This window comes from Oryx dammah, unplaced genomic scaffold (assembly GCF_014754425.2).
Source record: "Oryx dammah isolate SB20612 unplaced genomic scaffold, SCBI_Odam_1.1 HiC_scaffold_23, whole genome shotgun sequence".
Lineage (NCBI taxonomy): Eukaryota > Metazoa > Chordata > Mammalia > Artiodactyla > Bovidae > Oryx > Oryx dammah.
In genome coordinates, this window is record NW_024070207.1 from 58,339,397 (window position 1) to 58,360,477 (window position 21,081).

At 50.4% G+C, this 21,081-nt stretch overlaps 1 non-coding gene across 1 annotated transcript; it reads left to right on the forward strand.

Moving 5' to 3' along the window:
* Positions 1-19,064: 19,064 nt before the first annotated feature.
* LOC120882686 lies at positions 19,065-19,150 on the forward strand. The gene has a single exon (XR_005725547.1). It is a non-coding gene; the product is annotated as a small nucleolar RNA SNORD62 (small nucleolar RNA).
* The last annotated feature ends 1,931 nt before the right edge of the window (positions 19,151-21,081 follow it).

Sequence of the window (21,081 nt, forward strand, 5' to 3'; positions counted from 1 at the left end):
TCTGTTTGAAGTGCACTCTGTGGACTGGCCCACTTAATGCTCACAGAAGCCCCATGGCATAGGTGTGGCTGTCATCCTCAGAGGGGCTGCCTGGCCAGCCTGACTCACATGGCTATGGGTGGAGGTGGGGGCACATGGTCTCTCATTGAGGCCCCAGCTGCTCTGTTGTGCTGGGTCCATTTTAATAGACTCTCTCTCCCACCTGGAGTTACATCCCAGCTCTACTCCTGACCATGCGACTTCAGGCAATTCAGCTGATCTCTCCACCCTTCATTTTCTCATCTGTGATGGTGGGGGGCCGGGGGAGTCTTTCAGCTCGGGCATAGGAAGTGTTAGCCCAGTGCCGGGGTTTGGGGATGCAAATAGTTTAGCAGTGGAAAGTATATGCCAACAAGAAAAAGCATTTGCCAGCTTCCATGAGCTCACCTGGCTGCTTATCCACTTACTTGTTCTATAGGCTCCCCTGAGTTTGCTCAGGAGACCACCAGCACATTTTCAGAAGACGCCCCCACAGCTCCTCCAGCAGTGGCTAAGAGCGGCAGCAGTGAGGAGGGGCCCAGGGAGGCTGGGTCCCCTGAGCAGGCATTCAGCAAGTAGCAAAAGTCACTCCCTGCAGGTTCCAGCAGCATCAGCAGCAGGTAAACAGGAGATGCTTAGCCCATATGGTAAACAGACCTGCCCCTCCATTTCCCAGGCCCCTTCAATTAAAGCAAACAACATGCACCCTCCTGTACCCCAGTTGCCAGCAAGGAGGTGGAGAGTGGGAGCCTTGGAGATCAGCCCTGGCCTTTCGTTTCTCCAGGTAATTCATCCTCTGAATGAAAACCATCGTTGGTAGTTTACGGGCCCTGTTATCTAGTGTTGAAAGGAATGGTCGGTGGTGTCTGAGTGGTTTTTTCATTCAGAGTTGTACAACGTGGCTACTCTTCACACTGACAGCAATCCCACGCTGGAGTCTCCACAGGAGAAAGAGGCCTGGGGGCTGTGTGGAGAGCACTAGAGAGGCATGTTGGCTTTGACTTAAGGGCAGAGGTTTGTAGGTTTCGTGTCAAACAGCTTTGAATTCTGGTCCTAACAGTGCTGCTTATCTAGCTGTGTGGGGCATTGGACAGGTTAGTGTGAAGCAGAAGGAATGAAGCCCTGACATTCTGCATGGCAGTGAGGGGTTCTTCGATGCTGGTAGACTAGTTTATAAGCAGTCCAGTAGTATCTTTATTGGTGTTCCCTCAGTGTTTTTAAAATATCGAGTCTTTCTCTCTCTGTGTTTTGGCTGTGCTGGGTCCTTGTGGTGGCACATCAGCTTCTCCGGTTGCAGAGCATGGGCTTAGGTGCCCTGTGGCATGTGGGATCTTAGTTCCCTGACCAGGGATCAAATCCACATCCCCTGCATTGAAAGGTGTATTCTTAAACACTGGACCCCCAGGGAAGTCTGGTAAATTATTGTTAGCAGTCAAAAATTGTCAGAAAAGAAAATGCTCAGTCATGTTCTACTCTTTGCGACCCCAGGCTCCTCTGTCCATGGGATTTTCCAGGCAAGAATACTGAAGTGGGTTGCCATTTCCTTCTCCTGGAGATCTTCCCAACCCAGGGATTGAACCCTGGTCTCCCGCATTGTAGGCAGACACTTTACCATCTGAGACAGCAAGGAAGTCAGGGGAGTTCTGTCTCCTTACAACAAAATTTTGAAGTGATGGACCTTAAAGCCCTTGGCATGTCACAGCTCTGGGACAGACTGTGTTATAGCTCTCAGACAGATCAGAGTTAACAGCTCTGTGTTACAGCTCAGTTTTATTTAGAAAATAAAAGGAAAGTACATCCTGGGGGCATGAGAACATGCTGAGCCAAAAGACGTGACAGGAAGAGAGAGAGAAAGAGAGAGAGAGAGAGCATGCAGGAGAGAGCGCGACCCCCAGCCTTTGGATCCTTGTTTTGTATGTTTTTCCTTCCCCTGGGCCTGCCCTGTGTAAATTGGGCAAGCCAGGAGTGCTCTTTGTTCTACCTGAGATCCTCACTCTGGTCCTCAGACCTTCCTTTGTTCTATTTCGTGGGCTTTTCCCTTCCTTGTCTTTTAGCCACCACCATTCTGGACTCCTTTTTCCTATTCTAACTACCTAACAAAAATGTTCCAAAGTGTGGGTGCCCTGGGGAAACAGATCTAAGTTTCCACCTTTCCCCAGAATTTTTTAAAGGTGCCTTTACAACCTTCTCCCCAGACCCTATTTTTCTTGGGCTCTTAGGAAGCATTCCAGAAGCCCACTGTGGCCTATGTTTTAGAGAGTTATGTACATTCATTGAGCTGTTGTAGTTTTGTACTGTAAGCAGGCACCATGCTCACTCCTTGGTTTGGTGAAGATTTATTGCCGACTGAGAGATCTCTGGAGTCACTCCAGCCAGACACAGTCATAACAGCTGCTCTAGGGAAGTCTTCTTGGGAAGGTAGGGATGGGCAGTGACAGGTAAATCCTTCCTGAAGAGTAGGAGGAAGTCTGAACGTGCCAGAGTAGCCTGAGGGAGTCTGGCAAACAGACTGTCTGGTCAGCTTCCCCTGGGGACCTGGGGTCTAAACAGGAGGAAGAGCTGTGGGCAGATCCTGGGAGAGCTCTGCTTACTGAGTGCCGAGTGCTCCTAAGAGGTGCTGTGAGCACCGGTGAGCCACCCAGGGAACCCAGCCCAGGCTGGAGTTGAGCCAGCAGGCTGGTAGGGTAGGATGTGCTAGGTCAGCTGTCCTGCTTGTTTGACGGCACCTATGTCCAGCCAGGATGCTGGTTCAGGATGCACTTGTGAGGGAAGCCCCAGGGGTGCTGTGGACCAGGGTCTGAAATGAACCCTCACTAGGGCTAGGTCCTTGAGTTTTAATACTCTATTGATGTGTTATGTTCATCCATTCATGCAATGAACTTTTTCTGCACCACATCCGGTGGTACAGGTGAGTGGACTGCAGTGAACTTGGCACACAGTCTCCTGATGTAGGGAAGGAGGCCACAGGAGAAACACCAGTGCAGTGATAGCCGAGAACAGGGACCTGATCTTTCTTAGAACCTGTGTCAGGCTTCCCAAAGGAAGTGCTCTTTAAGCTGAAACCTGAAGGAGGGGTGTGGGTGAGTGGGTTTGGGGAAGAGATGGCCTAGCGTGTTTCCAAGGCCTGAAGCAGGTGGGCAGGCAGGTATGTGGACTGGAGGCCAGGGAAGTCATGGGAGGTTATGCTGGAGAGGCAGATGGGTCAGGACCTGCAGAACCCTGTAGATCACATGCAGCCCTGTGGGATTCCAGCTGTTGGATGGAGAGCTGTGGAGAACCCAGGAAGACTCTGGCCATGGTCAGGGCATCGGAGTGTGGAGAGTGGATTGAAGAGGCAGTGGGGGCTGGGAGCAGGGAGGAGCATTGGGGCGAGTTGCTCTTGGAGGTGTGCTGGTCACGTGTCAGCACCAAGAGAGCCTTTGATCTGTGTGAGCATCCAAGCTACCGTGTGTAGTGGGGGAGCCCCAGGGTCCCGTGTGACAATGGCATGACCATGCATCCGTCCTGGGAGAGGGCCTGAGCCTGAACGTTGTCATGCATACACTGGGGCCTCCCCTCTCTGGTCTTCTGTCTGGGTGGGTTTTTCCTGGAAGAGTGTGTGTGCATGCACACGCAGACTGTCTGCTCTGCAGCACCTGTGCAGCCAGGTCTCTGTCTCTGCCAGGAGCAGCTGTACAAGATGCAGCACTGGCAGCCAGCATACCCTCTGCCATCCCACCCGTAGCACACCTTCTACCTGCACCACCCCCAGATACTGGGCTTCTACATGGACCCACGGATCCCGCCCACTCAGGCCCCAGTGGATTTCTACCCTTAGGCCCTGCATTCCTCGGGTAATCACCAAGGTGCAGTGGAAGGCCAGGATATGTGGTTTGGTCAAGGGCGTTGCCTTGGGAGGTAGACAGACCCCACCAGGATTCCAGTATGACCTCTTTGCAACTCACATATCCATTCTGAGTTTTAACTTCCTTGTTTGCAAAATGAGGGTATAATAGTACCTCTCCCAAAGAATTGTTAGGAAGAGACTTTAAGATTATGAATCATAGATTGTCTTAATTAATTTTTGTATCTCTGCCATGTAGTTTTGTCCCTCTTTCCATTCTTTAGTGTTCTTTGTGTTCTTTCTTTTCCTTGATTAGTCTTTCCTAAGGTTTGTCGAATGTCATTTTTTAAAATGTATCTTTTGAGGTTCTCAATTCCTGTCTTTTATTTGGTTTTTATTTCATTAATTTCTGCCTCCCCTCATTTTTTCCACTGAAATTATTTTGTTATTTATCCAATTATGTTGGATGCTTAATTAGATCACTAGTTTCTGAGTTTTCTGATGTATTTATGTCTCACCTGAGTTTATGAACCACTGAATTTTATTTTTTATTTTTTATTTTTTTTTACCATCTTAGTCACTTTATTTATTTATTTTTTACTTTTTTTTAAATTTATTTTTTATTTTACTTTACAATTCAGTATTGGTTTTGCCATACATTGACATGAATCCACCACGGGTGTACATGCATTCCCAAACATGAACCCCCCTCCCACCCCCCTCCCCACAACATCTCTCTGGGTCATCCCCGTGTACCAGCCCCAAGCGTGCCGTATCCTGCATCGGACATAGACTGGCAATTCGATTCTTACATGATATTATACATGTTACAATGCCATTCTCCCAAATCATCTCACCCTCTCCCTCTCCCTCTGAGTCCAAAAGTCCCCTATACACATCTGTGTCTTTTTTGCTGTCCTGCATACAGGGTCATCATTGCCATCTTTCTAAATTCCATATATATATGTGTTAGTATACTGTATTGGTGTTTTTCTTTCTGGCTTACTTCACTCTGTATAATCTGCTCCAGTTTCATCCATCTCATCAGAACTGATTCAAATGTATTCTTTTTAACGGCTGAGTAATACTCCATTGTGTATATGTACCACAGCTTTCTTATCCATTCATCTGCTGATGGACATCTAGGTTGTTTCCATGTCCTGGCTATTATAAACAGTGCTGCGATGAACATTGGGGTACATGTATCTCTTTCAATTCTGGTTTCCTCAGTGTGTATGCCCAGCAGTAGGATTGCTGGGTCATAAGGCAGTTCTATTTGCAATTTTTTAAGGAATCTCCACACTGTTCTCCATAGTGGCTGTACTAGTTTGCATTCCCACCAACAGTGTAGGAGGGTTCCCTTCTCTCCACACCCTCTCCAGCATTTACTGCTTGCAGATTTTTGGATCGCAGACATTCTGACTGGTGTGAAGTGGTACCTCATTGTGGTTTTGATTTGCATTTCTCTAATAATGAGTGATGTTGAGCATCTTTTCATGTGTTTGTTAGCCATCCGTATGTCTTCTTTGGAGAAATGTCTATTTAGTTCTTTGGCCCATTTTTTGATTGGGTCGTTTATTTCTCTGGAATTGAGCTGCAGGAGTTGCTTGTATATTTTTGAGATTAGTTGTTTGTCAGTTGCTTCATTTGCTATTATTTTCTCCCATTCGGAAGGCTGTCTATTCACTTTGCTTATATTTTCCTTTGTTGTGCAGAAGCTTTTAATTTTAATTAGGTCCCATTTGTTTATTTTTGCTTTTATTTCCAGAATTCTGGGAGGTGGATCATAGAGGATCCTGCTGTGGTTTATGTCGGAGAGTGTTTTGCCTATTGAACCACTGAATTTTAAAATAACATTTTTATTATTGTTCAGTTCTAAATATTAGTCTGATTTTGAGTGATTTTTAATGGTATGTTGTAAAATTTCCAAATACAGAGTTTTAATATCACCCTTATGATGCTAATTTCTACTGTGGCTGCCTTTTGGTCATATATCATGGTCTGTATGATATAGACTGGCAGTTCTAATTTTTTTCTATTAATACCAGATAATAAATAGTTTAGTCGATGAACTGCTACTCCAGTTTTGCTGTTGTAGAACAGAAACAGCTATAGACAATAGTAAGTGAATGGGTGTGGTTGCTTTCCAGTAAAACTTAATTTTTAACAAGTGACAGATCAAACTTCACTCAGGGGCTTGAAAAGAATGTATTCTCCTATTGGACATGGTCTGTTAAAGTGTGCTTGCTAACTGTGCTGTACAAATATCATCACACTTTTTTATCCCTTTGATAAGTTACTAAGAGGTGTGTGAACATTTTCCACTATGATTGTGGATTTGTCAAATGTTATAAACCTGTCAGTTGTTGTTTTACCTACCTGGAAGTGTATAGGCTTGGGATGACTGCATCTTGTTTCTTATATCTTTGTATAGCACATTTGTTACTTGGGTTTTCTACCTTTAATGTCTACTTTATTTGATCATAATTTCATTCCAATTTTCTTTCAATTAGTCTTCGTGTGGTATCTTTTCTCCCCAACTTTTTATTGTCAGCCTGAGCCCTTTTTGGAGGAGAAAATCTTTGTACATTTAAGATGTGTCCGGTTTTACCCACATTGAGAATCTGTGACTTTAGTTGCCAAAGTTGTTCCCCTTGGATTGAGGGAGGGAGTGTCAAGTTTTCTGATTCTTTTTGTTTGTTTTCCTTCTACATTCTGTTTCTACTGTGAGTAGTTAGGTTAAATTCTAATAAGCAGCCTTGACTTAACAAAGGCTTATCAGTTTACCCTGAACCTGAGCTCTAATTCACGAGTCTTGTAATTTTTGCCTGGAATTTTAATTTTTCCCTTGTTTTGATTCTTACCAAATTATTATCTTTGTTCTTTTATTCAGTCTATGCTTGTTCAGATCTGCCTGTATGTTCACTAGTTTCTTTGCTGCTTATCCTTCCATCTGGGTTCCATTTATTTTTTCGGAAGGTACATTCTGTCAAGGCCTCTAGGAAACTTTTTTGGCAATACGTATTCTTCTCATGGGCTTCCCAGGTGGTGCCAGTAGTAAAGAATTCGCCTGAAAATGCAGGAGACATGGATTCCATTTCTGGGTCTAGAAGATCCCCTGGATGAGAAAATGGCACCCCTCTCCAGTATTCTTGCCTGTGAAATCCCATAGACAGAGGAGCTTGACTGGCTACAGTCCATGGGGCCACAAAGAGTTCGACACGACTGAACGACTGAGCACTATTTTTTACCTATGACCGCCTTTTTCTTGAACGATAGTGTAGCTGGTATAGAACTCTAGGTTTGCAGTTACTTTCTTTTAGGACTGTGAAGATAATATTCCTTTTCTTGTGGCTCCTGTATCTGGTTTGTATTACTTTAAGATCTCTCTGCCTTTGGTCTCCTGTAGTTCTTTCTCAAACTGCTGTGTCTAAGCATGTATCTATATCTATCCTTACTTTATTCTGCTTAAAATTCATGGTGCTCAAATCTAAGGTTGTATGGCTTTCATCCCTTCTGGGAGTTTCTCTTATAATTATCATGTTAACTATTTCCCTTTTTTCATTCTTGTTTCCTTTCTTCCTAGGTCATCCACTCAGATTATTTGTACTTATTGTGCTATACAAATATCTGCATCACGATACTTCTCACTTTGCCTCCAAGTCTCTTGAATATATGAGAGCTGATTTATGTGGTACCTTCTGGGAAAATGCTTAGAAATATTTTGTAATTTCATGTTATCTCCAACTGTGTCTAATCTGCTGTTTTTATTTTTATTTTTTTACTGTCCAGTGGGTTTTTAATTTCAGTGACTGTATTTTTATTACTAGACTTTTCCCCTCAGATTTTTATTCTTGTGTCTTGTATTTTTGTGAATTTTCAATTCTTTCTTTTATGATTTTAATAATGTAAACAGTAATTCTCTGGTGTTTAACATTTTGATCTGTTTGAAGTTCTTGGGGACAGTGCATGATCCTATGAACTTGCTGTGGACTTGTGGTGGATTGCTTTCCCAGCAATGTTCTGGGGGTTTTGACTCATGAGTTCATTTCCAGCAGAGCTATTCTTACCTGGGGATTCTGTGTAGCTTGCTTTGACAGTGTATCCTTCCAGGGTGGCTCTATGTTTTCCTTTGCCTGCCTAGAACTACCTTTTATTGTACCTCAGGAAGTTTCTGGAGAATTCTATGAGTGTAAATCTGAACTCCACTCTGCTACACCCAAGCCTGCATGAAAGCTGGCATGTGGCCATGAATTCCTCACAGGGGACTGTTTTCCCTGCCCTGGCCCTGGCTAGGACACTAGCTCAGTCATCTCCCTCTCCTAAAGAGCATGAGGTTTTTTTTGTCTTGAAATTGAACACATAGCCCTTTGAGGGTCTTTGTGTAAGCAGCACCTCAGCTATAGCTCTCTGCTTTGTGCAGAGAAGCCCCATCTCTTGTCGGGAGGGTGAGGGGTCGGTGTTTAGGAGCACACCTGTAGATTTCTGCATCTGACAGATGTGTCCCTGGTTCCCCTCTAGGGAACCCTTGCTCGTGCCTCTGGCCCATGGCTCTTGCCCATGGCTGTGGTTTCAGCTCCCTGGGAGTTTCCTGGTTTTGGGAGAGCAGAGCTCTGCAAGTGAAATGTGTAATATGTTTTGTCCAGCGTTTCTGTGACAAGAGGTTTTTTCAGGTAATATGAGCTGCCATATTGCCAAAAATAGGTCTGTGTAGTGCTGAAGAGTTCTGCATACCTCGTAATCAATACTTAGTAACTGGTGTGTAATTTTAGGATTCCAGAGAGGGTCCTTACCACCACATGACTCAGACTACCTTTGTGCTAGAGTCATATATTGATCACATTTGGACAGAGCACTCCAAAACTGAAACCACTGGCCTGATGCAGAACCATTTTCCTGATCAGATTATCTCAGCTTTAGAAATGGGCACAAAAACATTGGCAGCCAGTAATTAGCTTTGTGAAGTATCTGAAAAATCAGACCCTCTTTTCTACACAGACTCTGGTCCAATGGGAGACCTTTAATGTTGTCTACAGCATCCCATCAGGAAGAAGTGTACAGACGGGCTCTGGTGGGGGGTGCTGTCTCCCCGGCTGATTTGTATCTGATTGGACTGAGATGTCAGTGTATCCCTGTCTCCTTGGGCAAGTTAAAAGTTGAGTGTCATCTGTGTGTCTCCCTTCTCTCCTTCCCTGGACAGAATGTGGTATATCACTGTAAGCTCAGGGGCAGAAACAAGCAGAACTGAAGCCCAGAACCCTTTCTGAATCTTCTTGCAGGGTTTGGAGGCAAACAGACGCTGGCTCTTCGTGTGTGTGGACTTCCTGGAGTGTAGCTCATCTTTCCTGTGTCTGTGCAAAAGACCCTCGGGCATCTCCCGCTGCTAGCTGCCTGACCCCTTAGCTTTCTGCCACCAGCCATGAGCTCTCTAGTTGGTTGTGTCCTGTTTCCATTTGCCAGTTTCTTATACCCTTGAACATAGGGACGCTTCCCTTCAACATAGGGACTCCATTGGAAACTAAGATTGGACCTCCAAGGTCTTTGAACAGGCCTTTCAGATTGTGTTGTGTGTGCCTTCAGAGGTTCTGTGATCAGATGACGTGAAGCAGGTGGGGTGCTGTATCTGCATGATGGTCAGGACAGCTTGTCTCCTCTGGGCCTGTGGGCGGCCCATGGCTTGCTAAATGAGGTGAACGATTGGCTGATTGCTTCCTTCAGGATTGATGAAATCCATAAAGCCCCTGGATTCCCTCAGTGGAATCGGCTGTCATGATGAGGACCAGTGCTGTGTGCCCCGCTGCCGGAAAGGAAGGTGACTGCCATTGATCCCGCCCCTGTGTGGAGCCCCGAGGGTTACATGGCATTACAGAGCAAGGGCTACTTGCTGACCCACCTGAAATCCAGCGACAATTTGGCCATGAACGTGCATGTCAGGTGAGGCGTTGTTTGGTCCTGCTGCCCTGCAGCTGAAGGAGGAATCTCGGTCCTCAGTGAGATGAGCTCTGGGAGGAGGCCCTGTCCTGGGAGATACTGCCCTCAGGGAAGGGGTGCCTTGGGAGGGACCAGTGTGCTCTGAGGAAGGAGAATGAGATGAGGATGGCTGGGTGCTTTCATGTGAGAGGCTCTGATGGTGACTGAAGGCCCAGGAAGAATCCTGGGGTCAGAGGCAAATCCCACAGAACCTTGGGGCAGGGCCACAGGGTGGGGTTGAGCACATGTGTTTTGGCTCATTCCTGTGAAAGTAAGGTGAGCTGGCAGAAGGGAGCACCCAGCTGTCCCAGGAGATGGGGCCTGTCCATGAAGTGGCTGAGGACGAGGACCAAAAGAATGACCCCGTGCTGGCCATTGTGGGCCCAGCCACCTCAGAGGACCAGGGCTCAGTCTGTTCCAGCTTGGACCATGAGGCCAGCCATCCCGAGGGGGAGAACAACCCTGGTGGGGCCCCAGAGGCCAGATCCTTCAGGGAGTCCATCCACCCACTCGTGACCAGGAGGAATAACTGGATCTTCATTGATGAGGAGCAAGGCTTTGGGGCCTGGGGGCCAGCTCGCAGCCATAGCCATGGGTTCTAAGAGTTGACCTTCCACTGGCAGCCCACTGGTAGCAGCCTGTGAGGGGTGGCATCTTCGGGGCGCTGGGCCTCTACAGTGGAAGCCAGAGGAGTGGCCAGGGCTGAGGTCTGCAGGAGTTTGAGGCACTGGATGACTTCCCCCAGGACAAGCCCCAGTGGAGGTTCACCAGTGAGACCCACAGCGAGGACTCTGAGTAGGAGGAGCTTTCCAAGCGGCAGCAGCAGCAGCGAGGCACTGAGTCCGGGGATAAGGGCATGCTCCCAGAATGGGAAGAGGCCACGGGAAGGAAGGGCGACTTCAGGGAGTCCTGCTGGTCTGGCAGGATGCACCCCAAGGACAACGGTGGGCCTGAGGCCAATAACTGAGGCCCCCAGGCCTTCAGGCATGCCCTGCCCCTGCAGCTGAGAACTGTGTGTACGGCCAGAGAAACTTTGTGGCCAAGGAGGTGGCCACTTGATTGAGTTGGGGTCCTGGTGCCTCCTGGCAGGAGCCTGCATGTGGGGCCCGGCGGCCCTTAGACAGAGACTACATCCCAGACACCTATAGATGCCCTGATGCCTTGGGCTCCCGGGGCTTCAAGAATGGCTGTGTGGAAGCCAAGAGGGCCTTCTTCCAAGATGACCAGCAGCAGATTCTGAAAATGCTGAGAACTGGCCCTTCAGGCAAAAGCGGCCTCTGCACCAGGACAAGCCCTGCCACTTCCACCAACTCTGACGGGAATGGGAGGCCCAGGACCCATGGGGGCCAAAGGATGAGCCACCCTTGCTAGCCAACCAGTGGCCAGGCCATCCCAGACCCTACCCTGGGGACAGGAGCATCATCATGGGCTGAAAGTCCCCTGAGAGCAGCGACTTCAGCGAGAGGCAGGAGTGGAGGGCCAGCCTGAGCTGGACTCCCAGGCTGATGGCTACCCCTGGGGTAAGCACAGGTGAGAAGAAGGAGCTGGCCAAGCGGACCTTCTTGGGCCAGAGACCCCTGGTGGACAGCCTGAGCCGGAAGCTGGAGCCAGGAGGGTTTGGGGAGAGGTCTGTTAGGCTAGGTGGCGGTGACACTTCTTCCCACTATGAGAGTCATCAGAACAGGATGTCTTTGAAAGCCAAAAGGAAAACCAGAAGCAGAGTCCTGGGTCCTTTTCTGTTGCTATGGTTCTGTTAGCGGTGTTTCCAGCAGCACCTCACGCATGTTGTCCTGCCCTGTGTCAAGGCCTGCCCCAACTCCTTCCCTCTCGTAGTGTTCCAGGGGTGACCACCCGCCAAGGCTATCATGTGTGAGCACCTCCATCATTGGCTCTCACCCTGCTGTCTACTCTTGTGGCATATTACTGTGGCTTCAGAACTGAGACTAGAGTCGCCATCCGGGTAGTCCCCCTGAAGTTGCTGTCCCAGTACCGGTCTCAAGAGTTCAGTCTCCATATGTCTCCTCCGAGTCCAGCCAAGGGGCCACCACCACAGGGTTGTGGTTGCTCTCTGTGCGTGGCACCTGGTGAGCAGTGGTCGGTTCACCATACTTCTCAACCCCCGATTGCTGCCAGGCAGTTTCTTCACTGGGGCATTGCTGGCCTCCTGGCCCTGCAGAGAGAGATCTTCCCTGAGAGCCTTTGCTTCTCCACAAAAGACAAGCAACCCCACTCTGGGGATTACCCCACACACATTTGGTGATATCCAGGCAGTAAGCAGGGGCCATGGGTGGCTGCTTAGGCCTGAAGAGTGCCTCTCCAGAGCCTGAGGCTTTGGGGTGGGTGCCCTGTGCTCGGCATCTGCTCACTGCCCACAGCTGGCCTGCAATCAGGATGGGGCAGAGCTCATGCAGCCCACATCCCTGATGCTGCTCAGGCCCCACCCAGGTGCCAAAGAAGACAATTTTCCCGCTTCCCGGCCTCCTCAAGAGTTCAGGGCACAGAGGCCTGGCCTGTAGTTCACTTGTATCTCTGAACAAGGTGCCACAGGAGAATGCGGATTCTTGTAGGTGTGGATCTAGAGGCGCTTTCTAGGCCCCAGATGACAAGACCTGGCTTTACTTCTGGTTTCTGCCCCAGGGGACTGGCAGTGAGCGAGGCCTGGGCTCCCTCTGTGGCCCAGTTATAAGTCTTGCCCCTTATCTCTTTTCTGTAGCTCTACTGGGTTACTAGGCAAAGAGAAAGGATAGGAGTACTAGCTCAGGGAGGGGGTGAGGACAGAGCAGCTTCCCCATGGGCTTTGCAGGAGCAGTGCTCTGGGGCAGCTTTCCCACAGGCTCACAACAGCATGTCACCAGCCACCCCTTCTTCTGGGTGGAGGGGACACCAGGAGGAAATGACAGACTGGGGCTGAGCTTGTGTGTGTGCTGTGCGCATATGCGGCTTCTCCTTCTTGAGCCTTTTCTGAGCTGACAAGATCCTCCTTCCTTTCTAGGTCCCCAGACGAGGCCTTTCCTGGAGGTCTTGGCTGCAGCAGTGGGAGCGGCCACTACACGCTAGAGTGGGCAGCCCGTGCTGCCTCTGATGTCACCGAAGCCCTCTGTGAGAAGGTAGAGAAGGAGGCCAAGCTGGTCACCCAGAGGTCAGGAGAGCAGAGAGAGACCATGAAACCGTTTGACCTAAACTATGGACATGGGTATCAGCTCAAATCTTCAGGGGAAGAAGGATCCAGGCAAAATGAGGTGGATCATAGCCACTGCCATGGGTTGCTGAGTTTGTCCTTTCGCTGAATATCTTAGGTTCTGGGCATGTACTGGATTAATAGCAAAACAAAAAGGATTCATGCCCTCATGTTGCTCACAGCCCTGCTGCACCCCCATAACAGCCCTGCAGTGTCCCAGTTTTAAAATGGGAAGCTGAGGCCCAGAGAAGTTGAGTGGTATGTCCAGGGTCACACAGCTGGTTAGGAGTGGAGCTAGGCCTCAGGTGTGTCTGTCTCTGAGGCCTGTTTTCTTCACTGTAGCCTGTTTGGTTCGAGATAACAGTGCATTAAAAGGTTATGAGAAAGGTGTAGAAATCCTCTCTGGGTTTCCTAGACCCTGGTGATAGTGAATATGCTGAGGCCCAAGCCAGCTAAGCTCCTGGCCTTTTGAGTTGACTCAGTGCTTATATTTTGCGTGTCTGTAGGGTTAGGTTATTCTTAGCTTGCAGTAAAAGGAACCATTGCCCTTCCTTGTGAATCTTGGTTCAGATGCCATCATTGAAAATTGCAGATACAGCCCTGGGGAGGAGAGTGAGGTGGGCTCTGGTGGGCAAAGACTTCATTGAGATCCTGACCAAGAAGCAGAACTGCCTGTTGGAGGAGAGGCAAAAGAAGGAGCAAGCCCTCCAGGTATGGGGCATGATGCAAGGGGGCTGGGATGCAGAGACCTGTAGCCTGCAGAGTCAGAATGTTCTGAATTCGGCCTGGGCTGAGAGAGGAAGAATGGTATGCTACAAGCCAGGCTCTGCCTCCCAGGGCCCATTGTCCCTGTGCTCCCTGGGGTAGATGCTGTGATTTCCCTGCTCTCAGAGGGTGACTGGTCTTTGTTGACACCAGCTGAAATGGGCTGAGCAGGACGTAGACCTCTGTTAGCCCCTGAAGTCCAGCCTCCTCCTACTGTGGTCTCAGGTCACAGCCCACTGGGCACTTCCAGGGGTGGTTTGGTTGGCACTGCAGTTCCCACATGGTGGAGGTTTTAACCGATGGTTTGTAAATTCTCTGGAGCAGTTTTCAGGTGTGGTTTTGGAGCCCAGGGTTGTCCTCTGGGGGGAGCTCATTTTTCACGTCTGCCGTCGAGGCTGGACCCCATCACCCTCTTCTCCATAGGTTCCTGTCAAAAGCCAAAGTCTTTCCTCTCGAATTCCTCTCAGTTTGTGAAGAAGCAGAACAACCTGTATCTGGAGCGGGGCGACAGGCCTATGCCTGGCAGCAGCCTGGGCATAGAGATCTGGGAGGGCAGCAGTCAGGGTAGGAGCTTATGTTCAGACCCCAAGGCTCGGGCCACCTCCCAGGCTTGCGGCCTCTCAGGGAGGATTCTGCCTTGGGGCCATGAGCATAGACACAGCATTGCCTGTTTCCTGGCTTCCTCTGCTGCGTCTGGGATTAATGCCATCTGAGCGCCACGTGCCGCTGCAGCCTCTAAACAGTGTGAGAGTTTCCCTGCATGAAGTGTGGTGGTGAGCAGAGCATTCCACATCCAGTGATGGGAAAGAGTGGTTCCCACCCCGCTTGGCTGATGTCGCTCAGTAGTTGGCTTGATTCTCACCCACATCAGCTATCCTTTCTTCTTACCTTGAGGGCAAACAGCAGACGACTCTTTGGGAGAACAGGAGTCCAGAGCTTTACCGTCTGTGCTGTGCGCCCTTTCCTTGCCAGAAGGAAGCTTCTGTCAACCCCTCCCCAAATGTTAGACTTGAAACCAGACTAGGGTGGCCCTTAATTTGTAGAAAATCTCTGTTTCCCTGAAGCTAAAAGAATTTCTTATCCAGTGGTATTTTTCTGGTAATCTTTCATTTTAAAATAGGAAACCATTTTAATTGAGCAGATTCTTCTTGAGTTCCTGCTTTAGACAAGGCCCTGCAGAGCAGACAGTGGGAACTTGGTGAAATCATCCATTTCTAGCTCTTTCATTCAAAGCAGCTGAGACTTCCAGAGTGAGTGACAACCCTGGAGCCACATGACAGAACCCTGGGTTCTGAGCCTGGTTCTTTTAGTTTTACCACACGGCCTGTCTTCATGTTTCTGATTAAAACCTTGATTCTAAACATTTCAATGTAATATTGGGAAATAGTAAACTCTGATTGAAAGTACAGTAGTCTTTCAGTAAACTTTGGTATCAGTCAGTTTGGTTTTGTGAGAGTGGTGGGTGTCACAGTGTAAATGTCCAAAGATACGTACCTGCCAGCATGGTCAAGCAAGTGGACCAACTCAGGAGTCACCCTTGGCTATCAAGGCTTTCGCTCCTGGATTGTGTAGTGTCTTGTGGTTGCTCAGACCAGGGGTGTGTGGATGGCTTCAGAAGGGCCCTGGATCTTGGAAAAGAGCTCAGGAGGTTTTCTGCACACACACAGGGTCCGTGACTTTTGTTGGAGTCTCAAGAATGGTTGAGCTAACAACAGTTGAGTAATGAGCCTTTGACTCATTCAAAGACTTGTAGGGAGGTGCCAATTTGTAGAAATAAATAGTTGGCTTATGTGAAAAAAGCTTTACCACAGCAGAGGTAGTGATAAAGAATTCTAATCCCTGTGAGTGAGAAGTTGCTGGCATGTTTTCCGGGAGCTCCTCATCCATGAATTCATGGGAAGTTCATTTATGGAAATGTTTCTGGGGACGCTGGGAAGTCGAGTGAAGGTGTCTGACTGAGGATGGAGGTGGTTTGGAGACTTGAGTTTGTGTGAGCTGCCCAGTGCCATGTTTCTGGCTTGGTTGTTCCTCTTTGATATCCTGACTCTGTCTTTCTCCTCGCAGCCCTCCCCCTTCAGGCTTCGACCAGTGACTCCTGGACCAAAGCTGCCACTGCCTTCACCAGCACCAAGCCTGGCTCTGCTGAGGTGAGTGGCCCCCAGGCACTAAGCATCTGCTCACTGTCCAGGGCTGTCCTAGTGGCCCGCTCATGCTCTCCCTGGCCAAGTGGTGAGCCTGGCTCATCACTGGTCTCCAGTCTTGCTTTCCGGTCTGGGGGAGATGCCAGGATGGGATGGCCAGGGAGTACCCACCCTGGGTCCTTGGCATCTGGCCATGCTCACAGTGCAGGGGCCCACATGTACCTGTGATCTCGGACTCTGGCCAGGAGACATGTCATGCCCCAGGTCTCGCTCTGCAGGACTCAGTTGCTGACTGGCTGTGTGTCCTGCATGCTGCTGCTGCTGCTAGGTCACTTCAGTCGTGTCTGACTCTGTGCGACCCCATGGACTGCAGCCTACCAGGCTCCTCCGTCCATGGGATTTTCCAGGCAAGAGGACTGGAGTGGGGTGCCATTGCCTTCTCCTGCATAGCAGGGCTTTAACAGCAGCCAGGGAGACAGTGGTGTTGACCTGAGCACTGAGTCCTGAGAGTCCTCAGCGACCTCCTCACAGTGCAGCTCCCCATGTGGCACCCTGAAGCCTGAGGACGCAAGCGGGCCTGGCCTGGAGCCCAAGGCCAATAGCCACAAGGAGCAAACTCAAAAGCAGTCAGAGCCAAAGGTAATCTGGAGCCCAGCTCTCCGGGGCCAGGCTAGGCAGAACGGCTGGTTTGTCTTCTTTTCTGGCTCCAGGTTCCTTGGAAGCTAGAGGTCAGGGTCACTCCAGGCTGTGTGTCACTCCTTTTTGCTTTTCCATCAAGGATTCAGAACAAGGCTCAGGACAGAGCAAGGAGCACAGACTGGGACCCATTGGTAATGAGTGCTCTCTGAAAAACAAAGGGCTTTGAGAGGGCAAACGGCTGCAGGGGGCTATGGTTCTCCCTGTTAACAGGGTGGAGATTCACGTGGGTTCTGTGCTGCTTGTGCCACCCATTGAATTTGGAGTCAATCCGACGGTGAGGCTTGAAATGTTTCTTTTACCCACTTCCCCAACCCCTCTTTTTGGTGCTTGGAGAGGAAGGAGGGGCCTTTCCTGGAGGAGCAGGGTGATAGGTGCTGGCAACACTGCAAGAGATGTTGTGGGGTGGTGTTGTGGGTGAGCCACTGCTATGGGCTGGTCCTCTGTCTCCCTGCCAACGCCAGGCAAGTTCTCAGACCAAGCAGGAAGTCAGGCAAAGAAGGGGATGGCCACCTTGCTTGGGAGCTGTCAGGAAACAGCTGGCCATTTTGTTCACATGGTGAATATGGCTTTATTTATTTTTAAATATTTACTTATGTGGCTGTGCTAGGTCTTAGTTGCGTCACATGGAGTCTTTGATCTGAATTGTGGCATCTAATTCCCTGACCAGGGATCGTCAGGCCCCCTGCATTGGCATCCCGGAGTCTTAGCTCCTGGACCACCAGGGAAGTCCCATACTGTTTTTTTTTTTTTTTTTTTGAGTTGCTAAGGCTATGGGTCTACTTTATGTGTGTCTCTGCCAGAAGGCAAGCCAGGGTGATTTCTGTGGGTTTTGTCCCCCCGCCCCCCTTTTTTTTTTACAGGACTCTGATTTCAGCTTGCAGCCCGGCTCTGCCTCTGGTCCCGTGGGGATTCTAGTTGTCAGACTTCAGGACATGTTGGCCAGTAATGTAAATCTATGGTTCTGTTGCCGAGTTTTGTGGTCCCTGTGCCAGCAGGCCCTGGGTGAAGTGAGCCTTGTCAATGTGGCCCTGGGGTTGGGAGGGTCAGTTTGTGTCTTGGTGCTGTCTCTAGCTAGTTACACACCTGTGGCAAGTTGTTCCATGCCCTGATTTTGTGAACTTAAAATGGAGTGGTGTAACTCCTAAGGTCTGGTGTATTTGACACTTTCTGATTCAAAACTTTCTGGGTTCCACGGTCATGCATATTTGAGAATGCTGTGCTAATTTAAGTAAACAAGTTTCTTTACTCTGTGGTTTCTCAGAAACCCCATGACCTTCAGGTGGGCACTGGACACTTCAGGAAGAGGGTCTAGCGTTGTATTTCTGAGCATCTTTCCAGGGCTTATTTTTCACAGTTTGGGGGAAGGGGCTGAGACAGGAACTGGGACCTCCATGCCATGCAGTGGGGCCTGCGTGCAGGCCGCTAGCTGTGCTTCTGTTGCTGAAACACAGCAGCCCTGCTGGAAGGCTGGGTCCGGGCAGGAGCAGGTGTGGCTCCCCCGCCTTTCAGGTGTCCCACTGTGTCCTTCCCTCCAGGCCGGGCTCACCCTCCAGCATCCCCATCCTGCAGCATTACCACCACATCCAGAGAGCCATCAGCCTCTCCAACATGTCCTTCCCCACTGCCAACCTCACTCTGAAGGTAACTCGGGGCCTGGCTTGTGAGGGGGCAAGAGCAAGCAGACCCCCACCCGAGCAACCTCTTTCTTCCACTCCTGGACTTAGCTTTGTGCCGCCTGCTGCCTTCCAGCCGGTAACTTCCATCTCCCCCCACCTCCTGGCATCCAAAGATGGAGTCTGTGCACAAGGCTTGGGAAAACTTGCCCAGCTTGCCGGAGCAGAGCTCGCCAGGAGGCACCAGCTCAGGCCTGCAGCCACCATCCTCTGGCGGGGGGTGGGGGGACCTCCAGCGGGGTCAGCTATAGCTCCTTCAGTGGAGTCTCCATGCCCCCTGTGCCCAGGGCCTCGGTTGCACCTTATGCAACCCTTCCAGTTACCTCTCCCCTGGTCCAGTTCAGGGATCCTTCTCCATTCCCTTGAGGGAAACATGGGTTTGTAGCCCTCAGGCCTTGCCCCCCACTTGACCTAGGGAGAGTGTTCTTGGCTGGGGGCCATGGGTTCCTCTGTGCTCTGGTCTCTGTCACTTGCTGCTTTCAGCTTATGACCCTGGGAGGCAACAGGACTCTGTGACCTCCGCAGGGCTCTCTCACCTCCTGCAGAGATGTCCCAGCAGAGACTCTGTCGCATGAGCAGTTGTCTGAGCCTTGCCCTCTACTTTGTGAAATAGCACACAGTCGTGATGGCCCCGTGTGGGGTCACCACGCTGATGAGATGAGCTCACATCCAGGAAGGGTTTGTATCAACTGAGCCTCAATAAGCAAGAGCCAGTTTTACCCCAATGGTCACTGTCCTCATCATGGTGTCAGTGCCCAAAGGAGCCTGTGGGGATTCAGGGGGCCCAGCTGCCAGCATCTCAGTGATGTGATTCCAGCAGATCCTTCTGACTCTCTACTGTGGACTCAATAGCAGGGAGATGAAGAGGACCGTGACTCAGAGACCATGGCAGCCTCCTTTATAACTGAGCCCTTCCTGGGTGTGCGGGGTGGTGGGTGAGAGGGGAAGGCTGGCTGCAGCGGCCCCTTCCCCCTGGGCTCTGGGCTGCACAGGAGCCCAGGGCCAACTCTGCCATGTTCCCTCCCCTCACTGCTTTGTGGGAACTTCTGGGACAGTGAGACTGGATCCTGTTCCCTGCCTCGAATTCTGTTATAGGCAGCCACCTGCCACCTCTCTACCTGGATGGCCATGTGTTTGTGAGGCAGCCCTGGCTGATTCCTCAGACCATACCTCAGCAGCAGAGTTACCGACAGGTGATGCCAGGGAGACAGGTGACCCAGGGATAGAGGGGAGGCTGCAGCACAGGGCGTGATTGGCTGCTTCATGTACCTGTTCACGGCCTGTCTCATGTTTTGCACCCCTCACATTACTGCCAGCGTATCTGGCATGTTACGGCAGCCAGTCAGTGTTTCCTGAGTGAAAACGTGAGAGCCGAGGAGGGAGGGATGGAGCTGAGTGCTCTGGACTGCCTAGCTTTCCTTTCTTGATGCTCTCCCTCCTGCACCCTAGCCAGGCAATTTACTGAATCAGAATTCTCTTTGGGATCTGGTATCCTTCTGATGAAGAGAAGAAAGGCCTAGACTCCCAGGCATGGATGCGTCAGAAAGAAGTAGTTGTAGAAGTGAGCAGGTGTCTGTGTTCATGCATAGTGGGCACACTGCTGTGCTGCCAGGGGCCGCGTGTGGGGGACTCTCCCTCCTGAAGCTGCTGTTGGGTCTTCCACAGGGAATCCTGTGCCCACCAACCCCTGTACCTGCAGAACCCAGGGTGAAGTGCTGCCCCAGGGGCAGAGGACATGGCCTGTCCTGATCTTTTCAGAGAGTATTCTTAAACATTATGTCTTTTGGTTCTGCAAGGTCTCATAACTGGGTCGTACCACACGTATTCCTCTGTCCATGGTGTTTTCCATCCACTGTTCTGTTTCTGAACTCACCTTTGTTGGGAGTGGAGCTCTGGCTCGTTTGTCCCACTATGCAGGGTCCAGTGTAGGGATGGTTGTAGTGCTGGTTTGGGGTTGCTTGCTGCCAGTTCTCTGCTCTCTCCTGAGAAGGAAGGAAGTGTAGGCAGGCTGTGTTGAGTTTGCTTTGTGGGCAGTGTTGGATGCCTCAGGGAGAAAGACCAGAGTGGAGGTGAAGGGGTGTCAGTGATGGGGTGTGAGAAACAGCTTGCAAGGCAGCGTGGTGACCCATCTGCCTCTCTGTCTGCAGGCTGCCGCTGCCCAGCAGATCCCAATTTCCCATCCGTCTCTGCAAGCTCAAGCCCAGCTGGGACAGAGGGGAGGGCTGCCCGTCTCCCAGTCTCAGGAGATCTTCAGCTCCTTACAGCCCTTCAGGTGAGATACCCGGGTTTGGGGGGGTCTTTGCGGCTTGCCCCCAGGGGTTCTAGCCTTCACAGCCTGTGGGGATGTTCCCTTGTCCACCTGTTGTTGTGAGCATGTCCATGGGGGATGGGGATGGGGGTAGAGGGTGAGCTGTGGTGTGTTAGAGACCATGGGCCCAGCCTGGTCTTTTGTCCCTGTGTCCTCCTGCCTCCCTCTCTGCTTTCCCTCTTTGCTGCCCTTGGCCTGCTCTCTCAATGTGTCTGTCCTGTGCTCTTGGCGTCACACAGGTTTTCCTGTGCCTCATACAGCCTGTATGTCTGCTTAATCCGGTGATCTTCAAACTGGGGTCCCTAGACTAGCAGCAGCAGCATCTAGGAGCTTGTTGTAAATGCAGGTTCCCAGGCCCCATCCCAGGTCTCTGAGTCAGAAACCCTGGGGCTAAGCCGACAGCTCATGTGGGAGAGAGTGCTCTGTGGTCTGAGGTGAGAACAACCAGTTCAGCCGCTTACCTGGCCCGACCATCCTTCTGGCTTTCACAGATACTTTCTTTGGGG